The sequence below is a fragment of the Melospiza melodia genome, unplaced genomic scaffold (assembly GCF_035770615.1).
Source record: "Melospiza melodia melodia isolate bMelMel2 unplaced genomic scaffold, bMelMel2.pri scaffold_145, whole genome shotgun sequence".
Lineage (NCBI taxonomy): Eukaryota > Metazoa > Chordata > Aves > Passeriformes > Passerellidae > Melospiza > Melospiza melodia.
In genome coordinates, this window is record NW_026948511.1 from 348,013 (window position 1) to 354,566 (window position 6,554).

At 65.2% G+C, this 6,554-nt stretch overlaps 1 long non-coding RNA gene across 1 annotated transcript; it reads left to right on the forward strand.

The window, feature by feature from the left end:
* Positions 1-1,061: 1,061 nt before the first annotated feature.
* LOC134433166 (uncharacterized) lies at positions 1,062-4,625 on the forward strand. The gene is made up of 3 exons (XR_010031503.1): positions 1,062-1,120; positions 2,692-2,799; positions 4,577-4,625. It is a non-coding gene; the product is annotated as an uncharacterized LOC134433166 (long non-coding RNA).
* The last annotated feature ends 1,929 nt before the right edge of the window (positions 4,626-6,554 follow it).

Here is a 6,554-nt window from a genome sequence, read left to right on the forward strand (position 1 = left end):
CACAGGTGAGTCTGAACAGGTGAGCACAGACAGGTGTGCTCAGGTGAGCATGGACAGGTGTGCTCAGGTGAGCACAGGTGAGCACGGACAGGTGTGCACGGGCGAGCACGGACAAGTGAGCACAGGTGAGCACAGGTGAGCACGGACAGGTGTGCACAGGTGTGCACAGGTGTGCTGTGTGCAGGTGAGTGGGCATGTGAGACATGGACAGGTGTGAGGGTGTGGACAGGTGAGAACAGGTGTGCATGGACAGGTGTGCTCAGGTGAGCATGGACAGGTGTGCACAGGTGAGCACAGGTAAGCACAGGTGAGCACAGGTGAGTCTGAACAGGTGTGCTCAGGTGTGCATGTACAGGTGTGCTCAGGTGAGCACTGATAGGTGTGCTCACGTACGGACAGGTGTGCACAGGTGAGCCCAGGTAAGCACAGGTGAGCATGGACAGGTGAGCACAGGTGAGCGCAGGTGTGCACAGGTGAGCACAGACAGGTGTGCGTACACGGTGTGCCCAGGTGTGCTCAGGTGTGTGCTCAGGTGTGCTCAGGTGTGTCCAGGTGTGCCCAGGTGTGCTCAGGGGTGCTCAGGTGTGTCCAGGTGTGCCCAGGTGTGCCCAGGTGTGCTCAGGTGTGTCCAAGTGTGTCCAGGTGAGCCCAGGTGTGCCCAGGTGTGCTCAGGTGTGCTCAGGTGTGTTCAGGTGTGCTCAGGTGTGTGTCCAGGTGAGCCCAGGTGTGCTCAGGTGTGTCCAGGTGTGCCCAGGTGTGTCCAGGTGTGCGCAGGTGTGCCCAGGTGTGTTCAGGTGTGCTCAGGTGTGCTCAGGTGTGCTCAGGGGTGTGCCCAGGTGTGCCCAGGTGTGCTCAGGTGTGTCCAAGTGTGTCCAGGTGTGCCCAGGTGTGCCCAGGTGTGCTCAGGTGTGTCCAGGTGTGCTCAGGTGTGTCTCCAGGTGTGTGTCCAGGTGTGTCCAGGTGTGCACAGGTGTGCACAGGTGTGCTCAGGGGTGTGTCCAGGTGTGTCCAGGTGTGCCCAGGTGTGCCCAGGTGTGCCCCTCCCGTCTTTCCTTGCCCCGCAGGTGCCGATGCCCCGCTGCAGGTGCAGCCCCAGGTGCATCCACAGGGGAATCTCCAGGTGAGGGCACAGGTGAGGGCACAGGTAACACCACAGGTGAGGGCACAGGTGAGGGCACAGCGGATCCCCAGGTGTGTCCCCAGGTGTGTCCCCAGGTGTGTCCCCAGGTGGATGCCCAGGTGTGTCCCAGGTGTGTCCCCAGGTGTGTCCCAGGTGTGTCCCCAGGTGTCCCCAGGTGAATCCCCAGGTGTGTCCCCAGGTGAATCCCCAGGTGTGTCCCCAGGTGTGCCCCCAGGTGTGTCCCCAGGTGTGTCCCCAGGTGTGTCCCCAGGTGAGTCCCAGGTGTGTCCCAGGTGTGTCCCCAGGTGGATGCCCAGGTGTGTCCTAGGTGTGTCCCCAGGTGTGTCCCCAGGTGTCCCCAGGTGAATCCCCAGGTGTGTCCCCAGGTGAGTCCCCAGGTGAATCCCAGGTGAGTCCCCAGGTGTGTCCCCAGGTGAATCCCCAGGTGTGTCCCCAGGTGAATCCCCAGGTGTGTCCCCCAGGTGTGTCCCCATTGTCCCCAGGTGTGTCCCCAGGTGTGTCCCCAGGTGTGTCCCCAGGTGTGTCCCCAGGTGAGTCCCCAGGTGTGTGCCCAGGTGAGTCCCAGGTGAATCCCCAGGTGAGTCCCCAGGTGTGTCCCCAGGTGAATCCCCAGGTGTGTCCCAGGTGAATCCCCAGGTGTGGTCCCCAGGTGTGCCCCCAGGTGTGTCCCCAGGTGTGTCCCCAGGTGTGTCCCCAGGTGGATGCCCAGGTGTGTCCCCAGGTGTCCCCAGGTGTGTCCCCAGGTGGATGCCCAGGTGTGTCCCCAGGTGTGTCCCCAGGTGTGTCCCCAGGTGTGTCCCCAGGTGTGTCCCCAGGTGTGCCCCCAGGTGAGTCCCCAGGTGTGTCCCCAGGTGTGTCCCCAGGTGTGTCCCCATTGTCCCCAGGTGAGTCCCCAGGTGTGTCCCCAGGTGTCCCCAGGTGTGCCCAGGTGTGTCCCCAGGTGGATGCCCAGGTACAGAGCCCGGTTACAGCCCAGGTGTGCCCGCAGGTGCACCACACGGGGACGCCCAGGTGGAGCTGCAGGTGGAGCCTCAGGTGGACGGCCGGGATCGGTTGAAGGTAAGGCCCAGGTGTGCCCAGGTGTGCCCAGGTGTGCCCACAGCTTCTCCCAGTGCCCCCCAGGTGTGCCCAGGTGCCCCCAGGTGCCTCCCCAGGTGATCCCAGGTGTCCCTACCTGCCCCCAGGTGTGCCCAGGTGTGCCTGTGGCCATCCCAGGTGCCCTCAGGTGACCCAGGTGTGTCCCAGGTGTGACCCCAGGTGTGTCCCAGGTGTGACCCCAGGTGTGTCCCCATCCCCAGGTGTGACCCCAGGTGTGCCCAGGTGTGTCCCCATTGTCCCCAGGTGTCCCCAGGTGTGTCCCCAGGTGTGTCCCAGGTGTCCCCCATGTCCCCAGGTGTGTCCCCATTGTCCCCAGGTGTCCCCAGGTGTGTCCCCAGGTGAGTCCCCAGGTGTGTCCCCATTGTCCCCAGGTGAGTCCCCAGGTGTCCCCAGGTGTGTCCCCAGGTGTCCCCAGGTGTGTCCCAGGTGTGAGCCCAGGTGTGTCCCCGCAGGTGCGGTTGGTGAACGGCTCCTCCAGGTGCGTGGGCCGGGTGGAGGTGCTGCACAGGAACAGGTGGGGCTCCGTCTGCGACGACACCTGGGACATGGCGGACGCACAGGTGAGAACCTGGGGACAGACACACCTGGGACACACCTGGGACAGATGGGGACACACCTGGGACACACCTGGGACACACCTGGGACACACCCGGGACACACCTGGGGACACACCTGGGGACAATGGGGACACACCTGGGACACACCTGGGGGTACCTGAGACACACCTGGGACACACCTGGGGACATTGGGACACACCTGGGGACACACCTGGGACACACCTGGGACACACCCGGGACACACCTGGGGACATGGGGACACACCTGGGACACACCTGGGACACACCTGGGACACACCTGGGACACACCTGGGGACACACCTGGGACACACCTGGGATGGGGCGTGGGTACCTGGGACTCACCTGGGGACACACCTGGGGATGGGGACACACCTTGGGTCACCTGGGCACACCTGTGACACACCTGGGCACACCTGAGACAGACCTGGGGCACACCTGGGCTCACCTGGGGATACCCACAGACACACCTGGGCACACCTGGGACACACCTGGGACACACCTGGTGGTGCTGACACAGCTGGACACACCTGGGCACACCAGTGACACACTGGGCTCACCTGGGTTACACTTGGGGACACCTGGGGACACCTGTGACACACCTGGGGACACCTGGGCTCACCTGGGCTCACCAGGGGCCCTGGGCACACCTGTGACACACCTGGGACACCTGTGACACCCACCTGGGGACGCGTCTGGCGCTGGGGCACACCTGGGCACACCTGAGACAGACCTGGGCACACCTGGGGACACCTGGACACACATGGACACACCTGGGGACACCTGGGGACACCTGAGACAGACCTGGGCACACCTGGGGACACCTGGGGCTGCCTGGATCACACCTGGGGACAATGGGGACACACCTGGGCACATCTGGGCTCACCTGGGGACGCGTTTGGCACTGGGGGCACACCTGGGCACACCTGGGGACACACCTGTGACACACCTGGACACACCTGGGGACACCTGAGGCACACCTGGTGGTGGGGACACACCCGGGCACACCTGGGGATACCCACAGACACACCTGGGCACACCTGGGGACAATGGGGACACACCTGTGACACACCTGGACACACCTGGGCTCACCTGGGGACACACCTGGGGACGCGTCTGGCGCTGGGGACACACCTGGGCACACCTGGGACACACCTGTGACACACCTGGGCACACCTGGGGCTGCCTGGATCACACCTGGGGACAATGGGGACACACCTGGGACACCTGGGCTCACCTGGGGACACCTGGGCTCACCTGGGGCACACCTGGGCACACCTGGGCACAGCTGGGGCTGCCTGGATCACACCTGGCCACACCTGTGACACACCTGGGCTCACCTGGGGACACCTGGGGACAATGGGGACACACCTGGGCACACCTGAGGCTGCCTGGATCACACCTGTGACACACCTGGGCACACCTGTGACACACCTGGGCACACCTGGGCACACCTGTGACACACCTGGGCACACCTGGGGACACCTGGGGACAATGGGGACACACCTGGGGACACACTGGGCACACCTGGGGCTGCCTGGATCACACCTGTGACACTCCTGGGCTCACCTGGGCACACCTGGGCACACCTGGGCACACCTGGGCACACCTGGGGACAATGGGGACACACCTGGGGACACACCTGGGCACACCTGGGCACACCTGGGCACACCTGGGGACAATGGGGACACACCTGGGCTCACCTGGACACACCTGGGCACACCTGGGCTCACCTGGCGCTCACCCGTCCCCTCCCCCCACAGGTGATCTGCCGCTCCCTGGGCTGCGGCTCCGCCCTGGCCGCCCCCGGCCACGCCCACTTCGGGCAGGGGGCGGGGCCGATCTGGCTGGACGGGACGCACTGCTCAGGTGAGGAGCTCACCTTGGCCAGGTGCCGCCTGCACACCTGGGGACAGCACGACTGCGGGCACGGCGAGGACGCCGGCGCCGTGTGCTCAGGTGAGCCAGAGCCTGCACAGGTGAGGGGCAGGTGAGAATGGGGGACAGGTGAGGGACAGGTGAGGGACAGGTGAGGGACAGGTGAGGGACAGGTGAGGGATGGGCAGGTGAGGGATGGGCAGGTGAGGGACAGGTGAGGGACAGGTGAGGGACAGGTGAGGGACAGGTGAGGGGACAGCTCAGGTGAGCACCTGGACAGGTGAGAGACAGGTGAGGGGCAGTTGAGGGGACAGGTGAGGGACAGGTGAGAATGGGGGACAGGTGAGGGACAGGTGAGGGACAGGTGAGGGGACAGCTCAGGTGAGCACCTGGACAGGTGAGGGGACAGGTGAGGGGACAGGTGAGGGGACAGGTGAGGGGACAGGTGAGGGCACAGGTGAGGGGCAGTTGAGGGGACAGGTGAGGGGACAGGTGAGGGGACAGGTGAGGGAACAGGTGAGACAGGTGAGCACCTGGACAGGTGAGGGGACAGGTGAGAGACAGGTGAGGGACAGGTGTGCTCAGATGAGCACCTGGACAGGTGAGGGACAGGTGAGGGACAGGTGAGGGACAGGTGAGGGGGGGACAGGTGAGGGGCAGGTGGGCTCAGGTGAGCGAGCACCTGGACAGGTGAGGGGACAGCTCAGGTGAGCACCTGGACAGGTGAGGGACAGGTGAGACAGGTGAGGGGACAGGTGAGCACCTGGACAGGTGAGACAGATGGGGACAGGTGAGAACCTGGACAGGTGAGGGGCAGGTGAGGGGCAGGTGAGACAGGTGGGCTCAGGTGAGCACCTGGACAGGTGAGGGCAGGTGAGAGACAGGTGAGACAGGTGGGGACAGGTGAGCACCAGGACAGGTGAGGAAAGGTGGGGATCAGGTGAGGAACAGGTGAGGGACAAGTGAGAATGGGGGACAGGTGAGCTCAGGTGAGCACAGGTGGGACAGGTGAGAACAAGGGGGACAGGTGAAGGACAGGTGGGACAGGTGAGCACAGGTGAACATGGGGGACAGGTGGGACAGGTGAGGGGACAGCTCAGGTGGGCTCAGGTGAGCACCTGGACAGGTGAGGGGACAGGTGGGACAGGGACAGGTGAGGCTCAGGTGAGCACAGGTGAGGGACAGGTGAGACAAAAGTGAGCTCAGGTGAGGCTCAGGTGAGGCTCAGGTGAGGGGACAGGTGGGCTCAGGTGGGGCTGGTGAGGCTCAGGTGGGACAGGTGGGCTCAGGTGGGGCTGGTGGGGCTCAGGTGAGCTCGGATCGGCGCAGGTGAGAACAGGGGGAAAGCCGGGGCGGTTGGTGGGACAGGTGAGCTCAGGTGAGACCCAGGCGGGTTCAGGTGTGCCCAGGTAGCCCAGGTGAGCTCAGGTGTGCCCAGGTGAGCATTGGAGAACTCGGGTGCGCTCAGGTGGGCTCAGGTGAGCTCAGGTGCACCCAGGTGCGCTCAGGTGGGTTCAGGTGTGCCCAGGTGTGCTCAGATGAGCTCAGGTGCCCCCAGGTGCCCCCCAGGTACACCCAGGTGCGCTCAGGTGATCTCAGGTGCCCTCAGGTGTGCTCAGATTAGCTCAGGTGGGTTCAGGTGTGCCCAGGTGTGCTCAGGTGCCCCCAGGTGCCCCCAGGTGCCCCCAGGTGTCCCCAGGTGCCCCCAGGTGCGCTCAGGTGCCCCCCAGGTGCTCTCAGGTGCTCTCAGGTGCGCTCACCTGTCCCCACCTGTCCCCGCCCCCCTGACCCCGCGTCCCCTCCCCCCCCGTGCAGGTGCGGATCCCCCCCAGGTGCGGCTGCGGGGCGGGGCCGGGCCCTGCA